The sequence below is a fragment of the Phyllobates terribilis genome, unplaced genomic scaffold, assembly GCF_046119375.1.
Source record: "Phyllobates terribilis strain yellow unplaced genomic scaffold, ASM4611937v1 Scaffold_4__5_contigs__length_816908805, whole genome shotgun sequence".
Taxonomy (NCBI): domain Eukaryota; kingdom Metazoa; phylum Chordata; class Amphibia; order Anura; family Dendrobatidae; genus Phyllobates; species Phyllobates terribilis.
The window spans coordinates 91,361,658-91,386,506 of NW_027362764.1; positions in this window are offsets into that span (position 1 = coordinate 91,361,658).

Here is a 24,849-nt window from a genome sequence, read left to right on the forward strand (position 1 = left end):
CGACAAGCCCTGGTGCAATACGTTCTGACGTATAGCCTGGGCCAACGAGATTCAGAGGTGGGGCAAATCACGCTGGAGGAGTGGTCTCAGATCAGGGACCTATGCACCCTTCTGCACAGTTTTGAAATGGCGACTAAGATGTTTAGTGCTGACGATGCCATTATCAGCATGACTATTCCGGTGATTTACATGCTGGAGCACATGTTAAACAGAATTCGGAGTCAGGTGGTGGCACAAGAGGAGGTGGAGGAAGTAGAGGAGGAGGAGTTGTATGCGGAAGGGCTAACATCTGCAAGGTCCAGACGGTCGGCAGCACCAAGGCGGCAGGCATGTGAGGGTGGGGGAGATGGTTTTACCAGGGCGCATGGTAGCAGCCAAACTAGTGAGGAAGGTGCAGGAGCCCAGGAAGAAGTGGAGGACGAACTGATGGAAGACTCATCAGATGAGGGAGACCTTGATCACATTTCTGTTGTGCGAGGTTGGGGGGAGAGGACAGAGGAAGGAAGCATGATTGTTACCTCGCCACCAACACAACAGGGACTTGGTGCTCCTGGATGCGCAACACACATGAGTGCCTTCTTGCTGCACTACCTGCAACATGACCCTCGAATTGTGAGAATTAGAAATAATCCTGACTACTGGGTTGCCACACTGTTAGATCCCCGGTACAAAAGTAAATTTGCAGAAATTATTCCTGCCATAGAAAGGGATGCACGCATGCAGGAGTATCAGCAGAGACTGTTGCAGAATCTTACATGTGCTTTTCCACAAAATACCAGTGGTGCACGTAGTGAATCTCACAGTTCCAACTTGCCAACCGTGGGACCGTCAAGTGTTCAGCACTCAAACCGTAACAGAACCACAGTATCTGCTGGTAACATCAATTTTGCGGAATCATTTCACCACTTTTTTAGCCCATCCTTTGCAAGGCCACAGGAGACAAGAAGTCTGACACATAGTCAACGCCTAGAGACGATGGTACAGGAGTATCTCCAAGTAAACATTGAAGCCACGACTGTGTCACTGGACCCTTGCTCTTTTTGGGCTTCCAATCTGGATAAATGGCCGGAGCTAGCCACTTACGCCTTGGAGATCTTGTCATGCCCCGCAGCCAGCGTTCTGTCTGAACGTGTGTTCAGCGCTGCTGGTGGTGTGCTGACAGATAAGCGCACGCGGCTCTCCACTGATAATGTAGACAGACTCATGTTCATAAAGATGAACAAATCATGGATCCGAAACGACTTTTCTACCCCTGTGTCATCCTGGGGAGAGTAAAAGCTTGATGATTGGTTAAAATCACCCTACCAACCGTTTTAAGCTTTCAAATTACTAATCATGTTTATCTGTATCTTGACTGGAAAATAATTTGGGCTTTGTAGCAGTGTGCAGCACTGATCCTATTAGGCCATCTATACTAAAGCTTCACCAGATTTAAAATTAAAAATAATTTTTAGCTGCATCTAGCCCGGAAAATAATTTTGGGGCTCCGAGATGCGCAAGGCACATAAGTGCCTTCTTGCTGCACTACCTGCAGCATGACCCTCATATTGTCAGAATTCGAAGTAATCATGACTACTGGGTTGCCACACTCTTAGATCCCCCAAACTTTTCGATCAACCTTTTCATTTTAATAAAGACCAAAAAAATGGTCATTTTTGAAATTATAAGCATTAGCAAGTTGTTAGAAACTGAAATCAAACAGTTTTCAACTCAAAACTTTATTCTAGGTGATGTTACATTTTCACATAGGACCCCTTGTTCGAAAGGAGCTTCTGAACTCTCTCGTCCATTGAATTTGTCAGGTTTTGGATGGTTTCTGCTTCAATTGTTTTGCATGAGGACAGAATGCCCTCCCAGAGCTGTTGCTTAGATGTGAACTGCCTCCCGCCATCATAGACACTCCTTTTAATGATGCTCCAAAGGTTCTGAATGGGGTAGAGGTCAGGGGAGCATGGGGGTCACACCATAAGTTTGTCCCCTTTTATGCCCATATCAGCCAGAGATGCAGATGTTTTATGTGCAGCATGAGATGGTGCTGTGACGCTGTCTCTGTATACTGGAGGTAGGGGGCCTAAGCTGACCCTAAGCTGGGGCCCTGACTAATCCCTCAACCTGGAGGTACTGTTAAAGGTAAAGAGGTCCAGGCCGCCAGCGTAACCCCTACCTCCTGAGGATCCCTGCACCTAAGTAATCTAGTCCTGAGAAGGACCCCGATCACAACCAAAGGGAACAAGAAATAATATGCCCAAACACAGTATTTAGACAAACGAGACAGTACAAGGGAAAAACCAAAACCACCTTGCATACAAAAACTACACAACTACAACAGAGGGAACACCAACGGGAAAGGAGATAAATGATAAAGCGAGGAAAGGGAAAAAACACTTCCAAATACACTTATCTCAGCAACTCCAAACACCACGATCCGCTCTGTCAGTCTGAATGAAATGCTTTCACCGACACCTCCCAAACAGACCAGCAGGTATATGAAGGAGTCTCACTACAGAAATATTGATTGCAGCTGGGCGAGGCTGGACCTCATCTAGCCCAGAGAGAGAGAGAGAATTAACTCCCTCACTGCCGAGAAACACAAAGCACCAACAAGTCAGCTGCGAGAAGTCAGGCTGTGTACTCGTGACGATCTTCGTGGCAACACACCCGTGACAGTACCCCCCCTTCTACGAGGGGCCTCCGGACCCTCAGGGCCAGGTTTATCCGGGTGAGTCGTGTGGAAGGCCCGAACTAATCGGTCTGCGTTAATATCCGACGCAGGAACCCACATCCTCTCCTCAGGACCATACCCCTTCCAATGAACCAGGTACTGAAGGGACCGGCGATTAAAGCGTGAATCAATGACCCTCGATACCTGGAACTCCAAGTTACCATTGACAACCACTGGAGGGGGAGGTAAAAGTGACGGTACCACCGGCGCCACATACCTCTTAAGCAATGATCTGTGAAACACGTTGTGAATTTTAAACGTAGGGGGGAGGTCAAGACGGAATGCCACCGGATTAATAATAGAACTGATTCTGTACGGCCCGATGAACCTGGGACCCAGTTTCCAGGAGGGAACCTTAAGTTTTATATTCCTGGTAGACAACCATACCCGATCGTTCACACTTAGGTCCGGACCAGACACTCTCCTCCTATCAGCCATACGTTTGTATCGGTTCCCCATAGTATTCAGATTCTTCAGCACCCCTCTCCATACTGAAGCGAGTGATGAGGAAAATCGTTCCTCCTCAGGAACCCCCGAAGAGCCCCCCCACTGAAAGTACAAAACTGGGGGTGAAAACCATATGCCCCAAAAAACGGGGACTTACCAGTGGACTCGCTCCGCCTATTATTAAGAGCAAACTCTGCCAGAGGTAAAAAAGAAGCCCAGTCCTCCTGGTTCTCTGACACAAAACACCGGAGATATGTCTCCAAGCTCTGGTTCATACGTTCCGTCTGACCATTGGTCTGAGGATGAAAAGCCGATGAGAATGACAACTGCATCCCCCGCCGAGCACAAAACGCCTTCCAGAACTTAGACACAAACTGAGACCCCCGATCAGACACCACCTCGGAGGGTACCCCGTGAAGCCTCACAATCTCCCCAATGAACACCTGCGCAAGAGTTTTAGCATTAGGGAGAGCCGGAAGAGCGATAAAATGTGCCATCTTGCTGAACCTGTCCACTACAACGAGTATGACCGTTTTACCCGAAGACGGAGGGAGGTCCGTAATAAAGTCCATAGACAGATGAGTCCAAGGACGCTCCGGGATCTTCAAAGGTAAGAGGGCCCCAGACGGACGGGTATGTGAGGTCTTAGAGCGCGCACAAACCCCACAGGACGCGACAAAAGTTACCACCTCCTTATGTAAATTAGGCCACCAAAACCGACGCGAGAGGAGATCCACAGTAGCTTTACTCCCCGGGTGTCCTGCAAAAACTGAGTTATGGTGTGCCTCGATCACCTTTTGTCGCAACTGATCTGGAACAAACAATCTCCCTGGAGGTCCAACAGGGGCGTCCCCCTGAGCCTCCAATACCTCCTCCTCCAGCTCAGAGCATACTGCCGAAACCACCACCCCCTCCTGAAGGATAGGAATCGGGTCGTCCGTATTCCCGGCCCCCGGGAAACTACGAGATAAGGTATCCGCCTTTACATTTTTTGACCCAGGACGATATGTAACGACAAAATTAAACCTGGTAAAAAACAATGACCACCTAGCTTGTCTGGGATTCAGACGTTTCGCGGACTCCAGATATAGCAGGTTCTTGTGATCGGTGATGACGGTGACCGGATGAACAGCCCCCTCCAGAAAATGGCGCCACTCCTCAAAAGCTAACTTAATGGCCAAGAGTTCCCTATTGCCGACATCGTAATTCCTCTCAGCGGACAATTTTTTAGAGAAAAAGGCGCACGGATGCCACTTACCAGGGGACGAACCCTGTGACAATACTGCTCCCACCCCTACCTCGGAAGCGTCTACCTCTACAATGAATGGCTGAGACGCATCAGGTTGAACGAGTATGGGCGCCGAGGCAAAACATTTTTTCAAAGAGGAGAATGCTTGACAAGCCTTGTCAGACCACCTAGAAAAATCCGTCCCCTTTTTAGTCATGTCAGTGAGAGGCTTAACCATGGACGAGAAATTACGAATGAACTTCCGGTAATAATTAGCAAACCCCAGGAAACGTTGTAGTGCCTTAAGATTCTCTGGCCGATCCCACTCAAGAACTGCCCGCACTTTCCCAGGGTCCATACGAAAACCGGACGCTGAAACCAGGAAGCCTAAAAACTGGAGCTCCTGTACGGCGAACACACACTTTTCCCACTTGGCATACAGTTTATTATCCCGCAAGATCTGTAACACCTGCCTAACGTGCTCCTGATGAGACACCAGATCCGGCGAGTAAATTAGGATATCATCCAGATATATGACAACAAACTGTCCCACCAAGCGGCGAAAAATGTCATTAACAAAGTGTTGGAACACCGCCGGGGCATTAGTCAGACCGAATGGCATGACAAGGTTCTCATAATGCCCCTCCGGAGTGTTAAACGCCGTCTTCCACTCATCCCCCTCCTTCATCCTAATCAGATTGTACGCCCCCCTGAGATCCAACTTAGAAAACCATTTGGCGCCCACGATCTGATTAAAGAGATCGGGAATAAGTGGGAGCGGATACGGATCTCGGACTGTAATCCGATTAAGTTCACGGAAATCCAGGCAAGGGCGTAGGCCTCCATCTTTCTTCTTAACAAAGAAGAACCCCGCAGCCACCGGTGAAGATGAAGGTCTAATATGCCCCTTAGCCAGACTTTCTGAGATATAATCCTTCATGGCCTGCCTCTCAGGACCAGAAAGGTTATACAACCTAGCTTTAGGTAACTTGGCCTCAGGGAGCAGTTTTACAGAACAGTCATACACGCGATGAGGAGGTAGTTCCTGACACCCTTTCTCCGAGAATACATCCTCAAAGTCCGCCAGAAATGGAGGTAAGACCCAAGGAGTAACCGCACCAATGACCGTGTTCATGCAGTTTTTATTACAGAATTTACTCCATTGGCTTATCTCCCTGGTTTGCCAATTAATAACCGGGTTATGCTTAGCTAACCAAGGAAGGCCCAACACAATAGGAGTGGGAAGACCCTCCAACACGTAGCAAGACAACAGTTCTTTATGTATTGCCCCCACTTGAAGTTTTACGTCATGCACAACTTGCAAAAAACTTCCCTGCCCGAGAGGCCTGGCATCGATCGAGAATATGGGGATGGGTTTAGCCAACTCACTCAACCGCATACCTTGAACCCGGGCAAACCGAGCATCAACCAGATTGGCCCCGGCCCCACTATCCAGAAGAACAGATATCCTCTCAGTTCTCGTACCCACCACCACCTCCGCCGGTACGAGAAACTGAGACGAACCTAGGGACGAAATACCTACTCCCAGATTGCCGTCCACCACACAACCTGGGATCAACAGTTTTCCGACGACTCTTCACTCTGCAAGGGACGGGATGGACACCCCCCAATAAAATGTCCCTTTCTCCCGCAGAAGAAACACCTTCCTGCCTTATGGCGCACCACCGGTCCCCTCCCCCGAAATGATGTCCCTCCTAATTGCATAGGCTCCTCAGGACTGACCAGGGGAACCACCATATGAGGGGACCTTGTAGGAGGTGGAGTCATCACAGGGGGTAGAGTTATCCCGCACCTCTCCCGAAGCCGTCTGTCCACGCGAATAGCGAGGGCCATAGCGGCTTCCAGAGACACGGGAGAGTCATACTGTGCCAACACATCCTGTAATTTGTCGGATAAACCATGACAAAACTGGCTCCTAAGAGCCGGGTCATTCCACTGGGTGTCCGTGGCCCACCTACGGAACTCCGAACAGAATTCCTCCACCGGACGATCTCCCTGCTGGATCCTACGTAACTTAGACTCAGCAAGGGAGATCCGATCTGGGTCATCATATACGAGTCCCAGGGCAGCGAAAAACCTATCCACTGACTGGAGAGCCGGGGAACCCGGGGGAAGAGAGAACGCCCAAGATTGTGGGTCCCCTTGTAGGAGCGAGATGACAATTCCCACCCTTTGTTCTTCACTCCCCGATGACCGAGGCCGCAGCCGAAAGTACAATTTACATGCCTCCCGGAAAACAAAAAACTTGTCCCGCCCCCCAGTGAACCTATCAGGGAGAGCTACTTTAGGTTCTGGTCCGGCTTGCTCCTGAGGATGCCAAACCTTGGACCTAACGTCCGCCAGCTCCATGGACAAACTCTGCAATTGCCGAGCTAGACCGGCTACTGGATCCATAGTAGCTGGAGAAAAACTAAGTGGGTCGATGAAAATGTCACGCTGTCTCTGTATACTGGAGGTAGGGGGCCTAAGCTGACCCTAAGCTGGGGCCCTGACTAATCCCTCAACCTGGAGGTACTGTTAAAGGTACAGAGGTCCAGGCCGCCAGCGTAACCCCTACCTCCTGAGGATCCCTGCACCTAAGTAATCTAGTCCTGAGAAGGACCCCGATCACAACCAAAGGGAACAAGAAATAATATGCCCAAACACAGTATTTAGACAAACGAGACAGTACAAGGGAAAAACCAAAACCACCTTGCATACAAAAACTACACAACTACAACAGAGGGAACACCAACGGGAAAGGAGATAAATGATAAAGCGAGGAAAGGGAAAAAACACTTCCAAATACACTTATCTCAGCAACTCCAAACACCACGATCCGCTCTGTCAGTCTGAATGAAATGCTTTCACCGACACCTCCCAAACAGACCAGCAGGTATATGAAGGAGTCTCACTACAGAAATATTGATTGCAGCTGGGCGAGGCTGGACCTCATCTAGCCCAGAGAGAGAGAGAGAATTAACTCCCTCACTGCCGAGAAACACAAAGCACCAACAAGTCAGCTGCGAGAAGTCAGGCTGTGTACTCGTGACGATCTTCGTGGCAACACACCCGTGACAGGTGCATTATCATGCAGAAAAATGATCTTGCTGTGAAATACACGGTTCTTCTTCTTGAACCATGGCAGGAAGTGCTGTTTGAGAAAATCCACATACATTATGGAGTTCATCTTTAGCGCCTTCAGGGATCCTAAAGGGGCCGACAATCTCTCTCCCCATGATTCCAGCCCAAAACATTACTCCACCTCCTCCTTGTTGGCGCTGTAGCCGTGTTTGCGTGGGGTGTCCATCAACCAGCCATCCTCCACTCCATCCATCTGGACCATCGAGCGCTGCACGGCACTCATCCGTGAACAAAACAGTTTTGAAATCAGTCTTCATGTAATGTTTGGCCCACTGGAGCCGTTTCTGGGCTGCTTGTGTGAAGTGGATAGAGGAGGTCGACAGGATGGCGCATGCACAGCTGCAAACCTCTGAAGGACCCTGCATCTTGTTGTTCGGGGGACGTTGGAGGCACAAGCAGCTTCAAAAACTTGTCTGCTGCTATGGCAAGGCTTTTTTGCCGCTGCTCTTTCAACCTGACGTAATTGCCTGTAGGAAAGAGTCCTCAATTTGCCCTTATCAGCACGCACACGTGTGTACTGTGAATCAGCTACATACTTCTTGATTGCCAAGACACTTCATCCTGATCATCGCACAATGTTGATTGTAGTCATGCCTTGACCTAAACACTCCACAATTTGTTGCTTCTCAGCAGCCGACACATCCTTTTTCTTTCCCATTTTGGCAGAAAATGTAGGCTGCTTAATAATGTGAGAGAGCCTTCTTAAGTAGTCTTGCCTTTCATTGGACACACCTGCCAAACTAATTAGCACAGGTGTCTGCAATTGCTTACAGTGATATAAAGAGCCCTGACACACATCACCATCAATGAGTTTAACTGACAAACAAACAAATTCTTCCCTTATCACTCCTAAACACTTTTTGTATAATAATTTGGAACGCAGTGTACATGTGCTTTTCCACAAAACACCAGTGGTTCACGTAGTGAATCTTACAGTTCTAACTTGCCAACCGTGGTCTGTATGGAGTTGTTCAATAAAGGGCCCAAAATTAAGATAACATAGATGGGAGAGGTCTCTATGAATAGGAATTCCTAAGTATTTGATACCCTGTGAGGGCCAGGCAAAGGGAAAGTTGGACTGGATGGAATCCTATATGGATTTGGGGAGGGAGACATCGAGGGCCTCAGACTTCGCTGCATTGATTTTAAAATTTTACCATGTAACAAAGTGATCTATTTCAGCCATAACAGCATGGATGGATATATGTGATTGAGTGATATATACTAGGACATCATCAGCAAATAGAGAGCACTTGTACTCGGTGCCTCCCACCTCAATCCACCTAATATTGGGGTTATGGCGAATTGATGAGAGCAGGTGCTCCGTCACTAGGATGTATAAGAGAGGGGACAGAGGACATCACTGCCTTGTCCCATTGGTGATTGTGAAAGGTGATGAAAATGTTCTGACGCACCCCCTGGGCCTTGGGACACCCGGAGCCGGACCCTTTTTGGTGGATGCTGGTGGTTGTAGTCTTCGTGGCGGTGATCCGGTTCCGTGGCTCAGGGCGGTCAAACCAGTGGCGGAACTATTTATGTGGTTTTGATGTTTAAATGTCCGACTACACCACCCGTGGATTGCGGTCAGAGTGAACCGCCGCTACAGGGCAGACCGTTGAGGCTGGTGTTGTGGGTGCAGCAGAGCGTAGCATAACTCCCCTCGGGAGGAGTATAGCCTCAGGGCAGTGTATGCGGAGGATGGGGGTGATGGTGCAGGGCAGCAGCAGTAACGACACGGAGTCAGTGATGCAGTCCAGGGCCTTTACTCACAGTTTTTATTATCCAGACCACGTCTGCAGGTAACGGCTGCCCACGTCGTACTGTGCTCACCAGGTGAGGGGCTCAGACAACTCCCAGATAACTTTGGAGCACTTCACAGGACCCCCTTTGTGTGTCCTTTGTCTGGCCTTTCTTACCAACACTTCTGTCCGGCTGCCTCGGGCCTCCTCTTGGTAAACTTGGCGCCAGTTTCCCTGACCCTATGTGGTGCCTTCCTAGCGGGTGTAGCGAGGGGCTGCGCCACATAAAATGTCAGAGCCTCCGGTTTCTAACTGAGGGTCGTTTCCTGCCTCCACTAGTTCGGGGACCGGTCTCCCCCTTTGGCCTGACCCCTCCACGCAGGTGGATTCGGGCGTGCGGTGGCGACTCGCCCGTCCGCACCCCTGGGATCCCTTCATTCCTCGTTTCTGGAGCCTTCTCCGCTCCTCTTCCTTCCTTCTCCCTCTTCCAGGCCTGGGCCTCTGTTACTAGGCCCGCCTCCGGAGCAGAGCTCATGCAGAGCCCCTGCTCCCTGCCACTTCTGCTCAGACTTCTCTGCACTGAACTAAGATGGTGCCCACCTTTTATACTCCCTTCTCAATGCACCCAGGAACTGCTTCCTCCCTGCTCCTGCACTACAGGGTTCCCCTTCCTCAGTGTTCCCTCCCCCCACTCCAGCCAGGGACAGGGACTGTCGTGCCCATCTCAGGTGCATATTGGTCGCCCTGCCCCACGGCAATGTGGTGTAATGCATGTAGGTGTCGGGTCCTGATCCACACTCCATCCTTACCTGAGAGTGAGATATCACACCTCTGGGTGAGGTGCAATACGTCTGTAGCAACCGAGCACTCAGGGTGCTACAGTTCCATTTATCTTCAGCCTAGGTGATGTATTGCGATACAGGGCCGTGATTTTGGCTATAAAAGGGTCCCCTAGACCCCTACCCCAAGCTTTTTAAGAGAATCATATATGGCGTGCCAGGAGACTCTATGGAATGCTTTCTCAGCATCCAACGAGAGTATCTACTTAAAAATTTTTAACTGCATCTAGCCCAGGAAATACTTTGTGCCTAGTAGCAGTGTCTGCTAGTGAGCGGATTATCCCGGCTGTTAAGCAAGCTGCACCACCTGTAGTTTAGACACTTAATTTTTTCAAAGGAAATGCTTCGGGACCATGGGATACTTAGTGAAGAGCATCAGGAGGCACCCCAAGGCATAGGGGCTGGGATTGGCAGTAGGATGCCTTGCGGTGGACAGCCGAGCTCGATCCTTATAAAAGCTTTTTAACTGCAGCAGCTTTAGTGGACGCTACTGGAGCTGGAACTCTATTTTATTATAAATGTAAGAACACAAACTAGTACAAGTAACGAAAACAATTTCCAGCAATATAACCGATACATAAACAATGTATATACAAGGGACCCCACCTGCCTGACAACCACCATACAACCACAGCCTATCCAAACATACCTCAAACTTCCTCCACACTTACACCTGATTCTGCCGTAACAAAAACCAGAGATGCAGAAGCAAAATACATATAACAAAATATAAACCACATAAACCATATGAAATAACACACAACACTTAAATCATGAGTAACACATAATAACACATACACTACCCCAACTCTCACTATACCCCCAACCCGAACCGGCCTCTAAGTTCCGAAAAAGTCCTTCCGGACTTAGGGCGAACCCCGACAGTTTTGGGCCCGGGCCAGTCCAAGTTCATGCTTAACCCCCCTCAAAACCCCCACCCCACCTAACTAACCTCCAAAGTAAAAGAACAATAAGACAACAATAATAATAACAACAAGAACAATAACAAAAATACCATCCGCACCGGTTCGGTGCTTGTAAACCCTTTTCATGATACTATTCTCAAAACAAAAAGCTACGGTGAGAACTTAGCCCACCACCAGGAGGCTTGGAGCAATCCAGAACTAAGGCACCTGGAAGGAGAAACCCCTCCAGAGACGGGAGGCCCCCGATGCACCCAGCCTTTCATACTCCAAGGAGCGCATCTTCACCAGGTCACCAAGGATGTTGCTACATACCTCACCCACTGGGAGGATTTTACTGCCCGTCGACACTAAACACCGTGCATTCCATGTGAAAAACCTAACCACTAGGCTAACTAGAAAAAGAGTGCACTGGTCCCGTCCACCAAGGTCTCTGAACGCTCCATAGGCCCACTCAGCGTAGGAGAGGCCCGCCAGCCTAGGCCAGTCAATGGAAGCGCCCACCCTGTTGCATACCTCTGCATTAAAGGGACACTGAAGCAGGAAGTGCTCCATGCTCTCAAGCGTGTCAGCACAACTCTCACGAGGATAATTCCTATCCTCGGAGTTCCTGTACTTCAAGTTGTCCCTCACATACAGCTTACCCTGAAAGCAGCGCCAAGTCAAGTCCCAATACTTCGCGGGGATCCGTTTTGAATTTAAAAGACGCAACCCCACCTCCAGATCCCGACTTGGGCAGTCCCTGAGTGCCAGTGGCTTTTGAAAATGGGTCGATAAGATCCTCCCCTCGAGAAGTTTCCTCGTGAGAGTCCTCACCTCCCACACTCCCAAACCCCACCGGCGTATTACTTTCAAAACCGGGGTAACATAAGCCGGGAGATGCCCGTGCGGTGTGCGAAGATCCTTCACACGCCCTCCTGTCTCCCAATCCTGGAAGAAGGACTGCAACCATCCCCTACAGGAGAATACCCACAGAGGAGCCCTCTCTTTCCAGAGGTTTGATATATTTAGCTTAAGAAAGGTGCAAACCAAGAACACCACGGGGTTGACCATATTCAACCCCCCTAGTCTCCTCGTACGGTAAGTAACCTCCCGCTTGACTAGGTTCAGCCTGTTTCCCCATAACAGTTGGAAAAACAGGCCATAGACCCGCGTCCAGAGAGGCTCTGGCAAAATGCAAATGCTGCCTAGATACATTAACAATGGGAGCAGGAAACCTTTGCACAAGCTCACCCTTTCCCTCAGGGTCAAAGACCAACCCTTCCACTGGTCCACTCTCTGGGCGGCAGTTTTAAGTCTACTTTCCCAGTTTTTGGTTGGGTAATCACCCTGGCCAAATTCAACGCCTAGGATCTTGGCATACTCTTGGGGCTCTGGGAGGGTGTCCGGGAGATCAAACCTGGGATCTCCTCCCCCCAGCCAAAGACTCCCACACTTGCTCCGATTGACAATGGAACCAGAGGCCCTGGAGTAGCCCTCCACCTCAGACATCACTGCCCGCACCTCCTCTTTTGAGGAGACAAAAACAGAGACATCATCAGCATAGGCCACTACCTTCAGGGCAGCCTCCCGTTCGCCCGCCTGGTCCATCCTCACCCCCGCTATTGGTCCACGATCCACCCTCCTTATGAAGGGATCAATCGCGAACACATACAGCAGGGGACTGAGAGGACATCCCTGACGAACACCGGAGCCCACCGCAAAGGCCTGTCCAATCCAACCATTCACAAGTGGGAAACTCTCCGCCCCTCTGTACAATGTCTTCAACCAGACCACGAACCTCCCTGGCAGACCATACCTCAGAAGAGTGGACCACAGGTACTCGTGATCAACCCGGTCAAAGGCTTTGGCCTGATCCAAGGACAGCAGATACCCCTTCCAGAGGCCAGCCCTACCCTGTTCCACAGCCTCCCGGACACCGAGAACAGCACTAAAAGTGCTACGGCCAGGAACACAGCAGTGCTGGGACTCAGAAAGGAGCCGTGGCGCAAACTTCACCAACCTATTAAAGAGTACTTTAGCCAAAACCTTCCTGTCCACATTGAGAAGCGCTATGGGCCTCCAGTTCTCAATGTGCGACGGATCCTTTCCCTTAGAAAGAAGGATCAAAGCTGACCTCCTCATTGATCTCGGAAGAGTGCCCGAGGAGAGACACTCATTAAAAACCTGAGTCAATAAGGGGACCAAAAGGTCCTTAAAGGTCTTGTAGAACTCCGACGTTAAGCCGTCCGGACCTGGTGATTTTTTGAGCTGGAGCCCGTCAATCGCCAGTCTAACTTCCTCTTCTTTGATCTCATCCACCAAGACATCGAGCGAGGGGTCTACCCCTGATTCAGGAATGGCCTCAGCCAGGAAAGCCGACGTCTCATCTCGATCCAGCTCCCTCCTCCCCAAGAGATGTGAGTAAAAGGATCTGACGACCTCCAAGATCCCTGACCTGGACCTGGTCAGGGATCCTGTACTGTCCCTCAGACCCGCCACTATCTTACTACTCACTGACATCTTGCAGTTTCTGTAGGGGTCGGGTGAGCGATACTTCCCGAAGTCCCTCTCAAAAACCAAAGATGTGTGCCTATCATACTGACATCTCTTGAGTAAGGCTTTCACCCTGGTGATGTCCTCACGGCCACCCCCAGTCGAGACAAGTTCCTCGAGTTTTCTCCTCAGGCCCCGATACAGGAGATCCCTGTTCAGGCTTCTGAGGTTAGAAAGCTGGCGGAAGAATCTCGCCACCCGATGTTTGAAGATCTCCCACCACTCTGACTTAGTGTTACCAAGGCCCAGTAGCGGTACCTGACTTTGAAAGAAATCCTCAAAGGACTGTCTTACAGCTGCTTCCTTCAGGAGTGACGAATTCAGCTTCCAAAAACCTCTTCCCATCCGAGGAGTCTCTGTAACATTCAGAGAAAACATAATCAGGCAGTGGTCGGAGAATTCAACCTCTACCACCGATAAAGGTGAAGAGACTGCCTCCTCCTTCAAATAAAACCTGTCTATTCTAGACCTAGTCTGACTACCTCTGAAATAAGTGTAACCCGCGTGGCCCGTGGTGTTCCGGATGTGGACATCCACTAGGCGAGCCTCACTAACTATGCTATTCAAGGCGACGCTGTCGTAGGCCAACCGGTCTCTGGAACCTCCTCTATCTTGGGGCCTCGAGACATTGTTGAAGTCCCCTCCAAAGACCACCAGTCGGCTACAAAACAAAAAGGGTTTAATACTCATAAAGAGACACTTGCGGTCCCACTTAGTCTGGGGACCATAGATGTTTATGAGCCGAAGCTCTTGTCCCCTTATGAACACATCCAAGATCAAGCACCTCCCCATTTCCAACTCAATAACCCGTCGGCATACTACATCTGCGGTCTTGAAAAGGACCGCCACACCGCTATACGGCTCAGCCGCAAGAGACCAATAGGAAGGCCCGTGTACCCACTCCCTCTTAGCTTTTTTAAGGGACGTGAGATCGACCAACCTGGTCTCCTGCAAAAACAAAATGTCGGCATCAAGCTGGCCGAGAAAATGGAAGGCCGTGAACCTAGCCGCATCAGACTTTATGCTGGCAACATTAATGGTCGCCAGCGTCAACGGGGTGAGTGCCGCCATCATGAGTGATCAGGTTGGACAGCGACCTTCTTCCCACCCACCTTACCCTTTACATGTGCTCCATTTTCCTCCTCAGAGGACGATATAGCACGTTTCAGGCACACCGACACATCCATACCTGCTGTTCCACACACAACTTTAACGGGCACAACTGTTTCAGGCGCACCCTTGCCCTTGTCAGGAGGCCCTGGGTCGACCCCCCCCACCAGAGGCCCGGTTTCCCCAACCCCCGATGTTGAGGGCCTGGCGCCCCCTTTAGCCCCTACATCCTTGTCCGCAACCCCCAGCACCAGACCCCCCTCCTCCCCCCCATCTGAAGACAAGGGAGACTCGCTTAGGGCCTGGTACTGGTTGGAGAGCTCCACCGGAGGAAGGGAGGAAGAGCCTTCCTTTGGCACCTGGCCCCGGGTTGCCTTCTCCTTCGAGTTACCCTTCTTCCTCACCCTTTTCTTCTCCCTTTTCTTTTGCTGTTGCCACTCTTCATTCCCCCCCTCATCCACACCTTCGCTGGATGAGGATAAGGGAGAGGTGGCCCCATCCTCCCTGACCATCCTCCTGACCTCTTCGTCTATCTCACTGTCCGGGACCTCAGCTGCAAGCTCCCCCGAACTAGGGACCAGAGGCAGGGACATAATCCCCTGGTCCCTCTCCACCACTCTCCTCGGATGCTGCTCTTTCCCTCCCGCCTCAGGGGGAGTTCTGCTCCTCACCGGTCCCTTACTTCCTACGCCGCCGCTAGTCCCTTCACCGGCTGGTCTGGTCCTCGCCTCCTCCCTACCAGCACCTCCCGGATTCAGGCCAACATTGGCATAGGAGCGCGGACAGTGACTAAACGGGTGTCCCAAGACACCACACAGGTTACACCGAATGTCCCTACAGGTTGCGGCCAGATGACCCACCCCTCCACACATTGCGCACTTCTCCACCTTACACCCCGCGCTGAAGTGAGAGGGGCTGCCGCACCTGTGGCACAACTTCGGCTGCCCCTGGTAAAAGATCAGGATTCGGTCCCTTCCCAAGAATGTTGAAGTGGGAATGTGGGTAACCGAGTAACCCGAAACCTTCAGTTTTACCATAAAGGTCCAGGCCCCTGACCAGATGCCATGCTTGTCCAGATTCTTTTTGGGAATCTGGACCACCTCCCCATACCTGCTCAGCCAGGTCATGATGTCCATCTCAGAAAGTGACTCGTTACTGGTGAGCACGGTCACTTTCTTCACTGAGTTTTGGCGAGAGATAGCCTGGACTATAAACCCTCGCCATTCAGGGCAAATCCGAGCCAGCTCATACTGAGACCAGAAGAGCTCTAGGCCCTCCGATCTCACAAAGCTGACGTCGAAAAAGGTGGCACCATAGGGATGAATCAGGGCATAGATGTCATCAGCCCTGAAGCCCATCCCCAAGAAAAGCTCCACCACCTTGTCCCTAGAGGGGCAAGTTTCATTGCCTTCCCACCGGAGACGGACCACATTCCTACGGACGCCACCCTGCCCTGCTGTCGGCAGAGACCACGTAACGTTCTCTGCCCCTAACTCTCGGAAGGCGGACAGACCATGTCGGTCTATCCAGAACGATAAATCTACCTCCCTACCCTCCACTGTAATGGACTGCTCTCCCCTCTTCAGGGCGTCCAGGAGACGCCATTGCAAGTAACCCTGCCCAGTGTCCCCTGACAAGGACCCTCCACTACCCGCGGCAGCGGCCGCCGCAAAGGTGCGGACATGTGAACCGCCCTCTAACGAGGCCGCCAACGAACTGGGATTCCTTGGCCTCACACTTGGCCCCTCATTCACACTCACACTCAGCCTCACAGCCTCACCTACCGCCCCTGCACCACTACCATCACCACCAGCCGTACCACTCACCACTTCCATACCTGCATCCTCACCTCCATCCTCACCTCCTTCATGTACCCCATTCATCCCCACCTCATGCACCCCATCCATGCTAGCCAGAACAGGTGGGGTACTAACCGCTTTACCCAAGGTCCTGGCATCACTGGGGGGGGGTTTCAGGACACTCACCACATCCGCAGCATTGTCCTTACTCCCCTTCTCCCCCTCTGCCACCTTGGACCCTCTAATATTCATGCGCTGGGTATCACAGGGGCCGGGATTTTGGGCGCCGGGTTTTACCAACCTCACAGGTGCAGACACCCCAGCCGGTTTACCCCCGGCAGCCTTGTCCCCAGCATGCGGCCCCTCAACCCTCTGGTCAGATATGGAAGCAGTGTCTCTCTCCTCCCCCACCATCCTCCGGACCTCAGCCAAGATCTCTGAAAAAGCTGCTCCGGCTCCACCGCCACAACCCCCACCTTCCTCTGCCCGAGACCCAGAGGCCATGGGAGACAGAGACGGGAACTCCACCACACTGAATATGTCTGGCGCCACTGCCAGCGATGACCCTTTGCCATCCCTACTGTCCTCCGTAGGGATCGCCACACCATCACCACTCGCCTTACATTTGCCTTTACTCTCCCCACCGGACCTGCGCCGAGGACCAACTTCATGATTCGGGCGCCCTTGACCGGTGGGGGTTACACAGGAGACAGCAGCAGCATCAGTATCATCATTAAACACATAACGCATACTCACCGTCTCCTGTGCCTTCTTCTTGCGCCCCTTCTTCTTTCCAGGTCCCGGATCTTCGTCCCCGAAACAAAAATGCTGGAGGTTCACCGGGGACTCCAGCAACCGGATGGCCGCCATGAGACCCCCGGACCCCGAAGACGCCTCCATGTCCTCCTCCTCTGATGTGCTGGAGGCAGGCAGCGCCACCTGCTCAGGACGCAGACCGGAAGATTTAGGAGGCTCCCCAGTAACGCCGGCAGGCTGCTCGACCGGGGTTACTGCCACCTCCTGGGACACTGTTCCTGGATCCGTCTCTGTCTTCCCTGCTGTTTTCCCTGCTGCCTCCCTCCCAGCCGCAGGTTTCTTCTGGGTAACTCCAGGTGCTGTGGTGGGCAGGACGAGGGGCGGGGCACTGGCGCAAGGCTTGCTGAGCCTTCTGGTACTATAAGCATTGCTTGCTGCTTTTTCTTTCATGTCCCTCCTGCCTCCCTCCTTCCCTCCGCCCACAGACTGTACAGAGGCAGTGCAGAGAGCTGCGGTGGGCAGGACTAGAGGCGGACCAGCAGACCGGGAACTGCTGGGCTCTGCAGTTCCACTCGCGGCTCTCATGGTAGCTGCGCCGAGCGCTGAGGTGGGCGGGGCTTGGGGCGGGTTGGCAGACTGGGGGCCGCTGGGCTCGGTAGTTCCATGTGTGCCTCTCATGGTGGCCGCGCTGAGTGCCGAGGTGGGCGGGGCTAGGGGCGGACTGGTAGACCGGGTGCCGCTGGGCTCTGCAGTTCCACGTGTCTCTCTCATGGTGGCCACGCCGAATGTCGAGGTGGGCGGGGCTTGGGGCGGGTTGGCAGACTGGGGCCCGCTGGGCTCGGTAGTTCCACTTGTGCCTCTCATGGTGGCCGCGCTGAGCGCCGAGGTGGGCGGGGCTAGGGGCGGGCTGGCAGACCGGGTGCCGCTGGGCTCTGCAGTTCCACGTGTGTCTCGCATGGTGGCCACGCCGATTGCCAAGGTGGGCGGGGCTAGGGGCGGGCCGGCAGACCGGGTGCCGCTGGGCTCTGCAGTTCTACGTGTGTCTCTCATGGTGGCCACGCCGAGCGCTGAGGTGGGTGGGGCAAGGGGCGGAGCCCCGGACCGCGATCCCCCGGCCTTTGTGCCCGCACCCACACTATCCTCTGCTCGCACTAACAGCGCGCCACTTCCTCCACCCCCCACCTTCTCCTCCTCCATGGCTGGGGTAACCCCCGGGGCAGCACCCAGAGCTGTGGTGGGTGGGACAGGGGGCGGGGCTCCAGACAAACGTTCCTTTCCAGGCTCCTGGCTGCCATGCGTAGTCCTGGGAGTGCCTTCACTGGCCGGCAGGCCCCCTTCACACGCCCCCCTTCCTTGCTGCGTGGTTAACCCCTCCTGGCCCGAGAACCGCCGATCATTAGAGAATTTCTCCAGAAAGGGACCCGCAGCCCTCTCTATTTCTGCCTGCCTCTGCTCCACCTCGGCGATCCTATCCTTGACCCTCTGGATTTGCGTGGCGATCGCCGGGCGCTTCCTCTGGGCTGCTGCATTATATAGCGCCTTGGCCTGCCGCAAGTCCAGCAGGAGTTTCGCCAGTGCCACCTTCCCCTTTTCGTGGCACCGCAACATCTCCACCACCCGCTGGGAGAAAGCCTCCGCTGACTCGTCCGGGCCCCTCTCGGCCCATGGGGCACTCCCCTTGCTTCCCTTGGGCTTGCCAGTCACCTTGTTAGCCGATGCCGGCATGCTCACCGTAGCCGTTTCACGCTGGGACAGCCTCCCAGACCTCCTCACAGAGTCCTCCGATGGATCCATATTCAGTCCTCCGACCCCACCCGGCCCAGACCGGGAGGGCCGGAGCCCGGGGATACCCCCCGACACCCCTGCCTCGGTCCTGGGAAAACGAAGAGGCAAGGGTCGGGCTTAGAAAAAAGTCCTAGTTGGAGCTTCCCAGGAGCTCCTCCACACAGCTCTCACTCAGCTAGGAACACAGGCCACACCTCCTCCACTTCCTGCTACCGTGGCTGCTGGCATGAGACTTGCCCTCCAATAGATCCTTGTAAATGGATTTAAAGTGTATTCATTCAAATTAGAGAGACAATTTAAATTAAAAAGCTTAGAGCTGCCTCCACCACAGGGGGGCTCGCTCGACCCACCAGCGGACAGGCACCAGTATTGGGAGAGGGGGGCTGGCCGTCAGGGTTCACCGCGGCTCTGGCACAAACCCGGCGACACGGAGGTGGCACGGGCAGGAGCGGACTGGCCGTGTCGGCTTCTCACTTTTTGGATTTTAGAAGGGCATGACATGCCTATATCTGTGTCTCCCCCTCCTTTTACTCCTCCACCTCTTTTATTTTCGCATGACTATATGTACTTGTCACTTTTCCATGTGTTAGTTATGTCTTCTGAGCAGTTTGTCAGCTTTTGGACACCTTTGAAGGTGTTTTCTATGTGTTTCTATGTGTTTTTGTTTGCCTGCCATTGGTTTTAACGGTGTTCGAAGGTGTTCGACGAACAGTTCGACGAACAGTTCGGCGAACACACGGGTGTTCGACAAACCGAACCGAACTCGAACACTACGGGGGTGGCTCAACACTAGTGGAGACAACCATTCATGAAATTGGTTCTCCAGAGCTGACCACAACTCCTCAGCTGTGTGACTCACATTTCCCAGACATTTCAATGTAAAAACCGCCTGATGACGTTGAGCCCTACTGCCAGCATAGTAAGGAGGTGTGCAGGATCCCTTCTGCGCAGTTAGAAAGCTTGTGGCATGACCAGACAGGCTTTGGGTGCAGGTGGAAGACCGAGAGGAGGTTGAGGAGGCAGAAGCAGTGGAGGAACTTTGACATAAAGAGGATTGACGCACAACTCGTGGGGACGGCAAGACTTGGACAGCAGCCCCTTGTCCTGCTGTCACCATAGTTACCCAGTGCCCAGTCAGCGACATGTAACGCCCCTGTCCATGCCTACTCGTCCAAGTGTCTGTGATGAAATGCACCCTGTCACACACAGAGTTTCTCAAAGAAGCGGTGATGTTGTGTGCGACATGCTGGTGGAGCGCAGGCACACCTTTCTTTGAGAAGTAGTGCCGACTGGGCATCTGGTACTGGGGCACTGCGACGGACATAAGGTCTCGAAAATCCTCTGTGTCCACCAGGCGGAAAGGCAGCATTTCTGTAGCCAAGAGCTTGCAGATGGTGAAATTCAACCTCTTAGCTTTCTCATGGCTAGGAGGAAATGGTCTTTTACTTGTCCACATCTGAGGGACCGAGGGCTGGCTATTGTGCTTAGACGGGGTTGAGAAGGGTGTCCCCGGCAAACTGCCGGTCTGTGAGGAAGATGCAGGCGGACATGTTAGGTTGCCTTGATCCAAAGGTGGTGCTATCGATGTCGGACAGCGCTCAACACCAGCTGGTGTTACTGACGCGCCCCTGGGCCTGTGTCGCGCTGCGTTGCGCACGCGGGAGCTTACCCGGAGCCGGATCTCTTGAGGGTTGTAGTCTCGTGGCGGCGACCCGGTCCGTGCCCAGGGGGTCAAACTGAGCGGCGATGTACTAGCAGTAGATGGTTGGTGACTACGCCACCCGTTGAATGCAGCTATGGAGCTGCCGCTGCAGGGCAGACCGCTGAGGCCGGTGGAAGGATGGTGCAGCGTGGATGGTATAACCCCCAACGGGAGGGGTATGGCCTCAGGGCAGCCGACGTGGATGATGAGGGTAGCAGGAACCACTCAGAGACGGTGCGGTGTAGTTCAGGGTCTTTACTGGTGACAAAGATAGACCCTCCCGGAGTACTTGCTAGTGATAGGGGCCTGGTCAGTCCTTGAGCAGATGGGATCTCCCCTGGCCAGGCGGAGTTGTAGGCCTTCCCAACTAACTGTACTCTTCTGGCTACCTTGCTAGAGGCGGGAATAAGTAGCCCACGTCCCTGAGTGTACCGTGTGGTGCTCACCCGTATGGCCGGTGACTCGGGGCCTTCTAATGGCTTCCGCTCCACGATGGCGGTGCTGGTCCCACGCGTGTGACCGTGCCTTCGGGCTTCTGGGCCAGAGGACCTGAAATCCTCTGCCGGACGGTTTCTGCTGCTGGGTAGGAGTTAGTCCCCACAGCCTCGGACTCCGGGTCCGGTAAGAAATCTTCTCAGTCAGGGCGAGCTCTGCAGCTGCCAGCCCCTGACTCGTTGTAACACTGCTCCCCACAGAGCTCCTGATGTTTCTTGCTATGCTGCTTCTCTTCTCTACTCTTGTTCTGTCTTCTTTCTCCCTCACCTTGCCTCAGCCCCGGGTTTATATAGGGGAAGTCCTTCCCCTCCCAAGACTGGGCAGGAGGTGTGGCATGCACAGGATCCCTGACCAAAGGACCTCCCACCTGCTCTCAGACGTAATATCTCTATCACTGTGGCAACCAGACCCCTGGGGTGTCACATTCCCCCCTAGTGAAATTTAGTACTCCGGGACTAAACATATTTTTTTAGAAAAACATAACAAGGTATAACAATAACAATACAATAAGAAAAACACATAAGATGGTTACGGCGTGTCCGCAACCGGGTGCAGTTTTGAAAAGCAAGGTGTCCATTTCACCAAAACAGGGAGACGTAACCAGGTAGGGGTCTGTCCTACCCCGAGTCCTTAACAGTCTCTAGTCCATCCTGGGTTACGCTCCAACTATGTACAAGGATTCCCGGTAAATCCACCAAGGACTCCTAAAAAGAACTAGAAACACAAAATTATACACAAGCAACTATAAACAAGTAAACATTATAAGATAGCTTAAACATTTAGATCCTCCAACGTGCGGGTAGCTGGCCTCTAGTGGCCCTAGTGGACCTACGGAGCTGACTGTCTGGCCCTGAACTACAGGGTGTAGGAGCTGTCAAGGGTAAACTGGGCAGCTGTCTACCGGCTCTTTGTCTCACTAGGGGTATGGCAGGCTCACTATAAGCAGAGGGTTGATTTTCCGGGTCTGCTTGTGTAGAGTCTTCTGCCTCCTGGACCGGCTGTTCTTCCAGCTCTACCGGTTGCTCCGTAGGTTCTTGGGATGATGGTTGGAGGAAGGTGAGTACGGGTACCACAACGGCACTATTGACTTGAGTCCAAGACCGAGGGAAGTCCCCGAGCACGGTACTAACCATATCTTCCCTTTCCTCTACGGGTCGATGGTCTTCTTGTTCCTCTTCAGGGTTCCTCAGTTGTTCGGGACACTTCTTCAGGTGGTCCCGGGATACAATGGCTGTGGTTTCCCCTCCGTCTTTACTGATGGTACAGACCTTCGGGTTTTCGTGGCTTGAGGGCAGTACGGTGTACGGGTCCTTCTCCCACTGGTCGTCCAACTTGTGGAGCCGTCTCTTCCTCTTCAAGACCTGCTCTCCGGGTACCAGGGGAACAGCGGGAGCATACTGGTTGTAAGTTTTCTCTTGTCTTTCCCTAGCCTGACAGAGACTTCGCTCCACGCTCTCCTGTACTCTCCGGTACTGCTGCTGCCTCTCTGTGTCCCAGTCTGTTTCTGGTGAAGTGTCCTCGGGTGTCAGGACTCCCATTTCCAGGTCAACAGGTAACTTACCAGGTCTTGCCCTCATTAGGTAAGCCGGGGTACAGTTGGTGGAACCTACCGGGATGTGGTTGTATAGGTCCACCAGATCGGGCAACTTTTCAGGCCACAGACTGCGTTCTTCCAGGGGCAACGTTTTTAGAAGATCCATTACCACCTGGTTCATTTTTTCACAAAGTCCATTAGTCTGCGGATGGTAGGGTGTCGTCCTTATCTTCCGGCAGCCATACAGATTGCAGAATTCCTGGAAGACCTCCGCTTCAAAGGCAGGTCCCTGGTCCGTCAGCACTTGGTCCGGGTACCCGTGTGGACGGCAAAAGTGCTGCTGGAAGGCTCTAGCTGCTGTTTGAGCCGTTAAGTCCTTGACGGGGACGACAACCAGAAACCGGGAGTAATGATCCACGATGGTTAACGCGTAGACGTAGCCACTTCTGCTTGGGGTCAGTTTTACATGATCCAAGGCTACCAGTTACAACGGTTGCCGGGTGACGATGGACTGCAGGGGAGTCTTCTGGCTGGCGCGGTCCTTCCTTCTCAGGTTGCACGGGCCACAGTCTCTGCACCACTTCTCAATGGTTCCCCTCATGCCTACCCAGTGGAATCGTTCGCGCAGCAGGAACTCCAGCTTCTTCCACCCGAAGTGTCCAGCTCCGTCGTGGTATGCCTCCATCACCATGGCTGCGTCTCTTCGTGGCACCACTACTTGCCAGAGTAATTCATGCGTCCGGGAGTTAACCATTCTGCGGCACAACTTCCCTTTGTAAAGGAACAGTCGACTCTTCTCTGCCCATAGTTGTTTGGCTTCCTCCGGAGCGTCTGGTTCAAGGCGAGCCTCCGGCCGAGTCAGCATCTCCTTCACCAGTCGGACGGCAGGGTCGCTGTCTTGCATCTCCGCCCAGTTGTAGTGAGGTAAGGGGTTCAACGTAGCAGCCTGCTTACTCCTTACCCGGTGGGAATACTGGATAGTCCCATGACGGTGGAACGCAGGGAGTTCAATTTCTTCCAGTCCCTCCAGATCTTCTCCTTCGTCCGGCAGGTTGGGCATCCTGGACAGGGCGTCTGCGTTAGTATTGGAGCGCCCTGCCCGGTATTTGATTATGAACTCGTAGTTGGACAGACGGGCCATCCACCTCTGCTCCAGGGCACCGAGTCTTGCCGTGTCCAGGTGTGTCAACGGGTTGTTATCCGTGTACACAGTGAACCGGGAAGAAGCAAGGTAATGCTTAAAGCGCTCAGTGACTGCCCATACCACGGCCAGGAACTCTAGCTTAAATGAGCTATAATTCTCGGGGTTCCTTTCGGTGGGTCGCAGTTTTCGGCTGGCGTAGGCGATTACTCGTTCTTTCCCCTGCTGGATCTGGGACAGTACGGCTCCTAGCCCGATGTTACTGGCGTCGGTGTAGAGGATGAAGGGCTGGCTATAATCCGGGTACGCCAAGATTTCATCCCCCGTGAGGGCCATCTTCAGCTGGCGGAAGGACTCTTCTTCTAGCTCTTCCCATTTGAAGGGCGGCTTCTGGTTCTTGGCCTTCCGGGACTGGCCTATCAGGAGGTCCTGCATAGGCGCTGCCTTTTTGGTGAAACCGGGAATAAACCTTCGGTAGTAGCCTGCCAACCCGAGGAACTGCCGCACTTCTTTTACGCTGGAGGGGCTTGGCCATCCCTTAATTGCGGTGATCTTATCGGGGTCGGGAGCCACTCCGTCAGCGCTCACCACGTGTCCCAGGTACTGCACCTTTGGTTTCAGGAGGTGACACTTGGAGGGTTTCACCTTTAGGCCGTAACTCGCCAGAGCTTCGAACACCTCCGCCAGGTGTTTCAGGTGGTCCTCATAAGTTTTGGAGTATACGATGACATCGTCCAGGTACAACAGGACCGTCTCGAAGTTTCTGTGGCCCAGACAGCACTCCATTAATCGTTGGAAGGTTCCTGGGGCGTTGCAGAGTCCGAACGGCATGCAGGTGAACTCGCTAAGTCCCATCGGGGTGGTGAATGCGGTCTTCTCCCGGTCCGCCTCTGCTACAGGAACCTGCCAGTACCCGCTAGTGAGATCCAAGGTAGAGAAGAAGTTAGCAG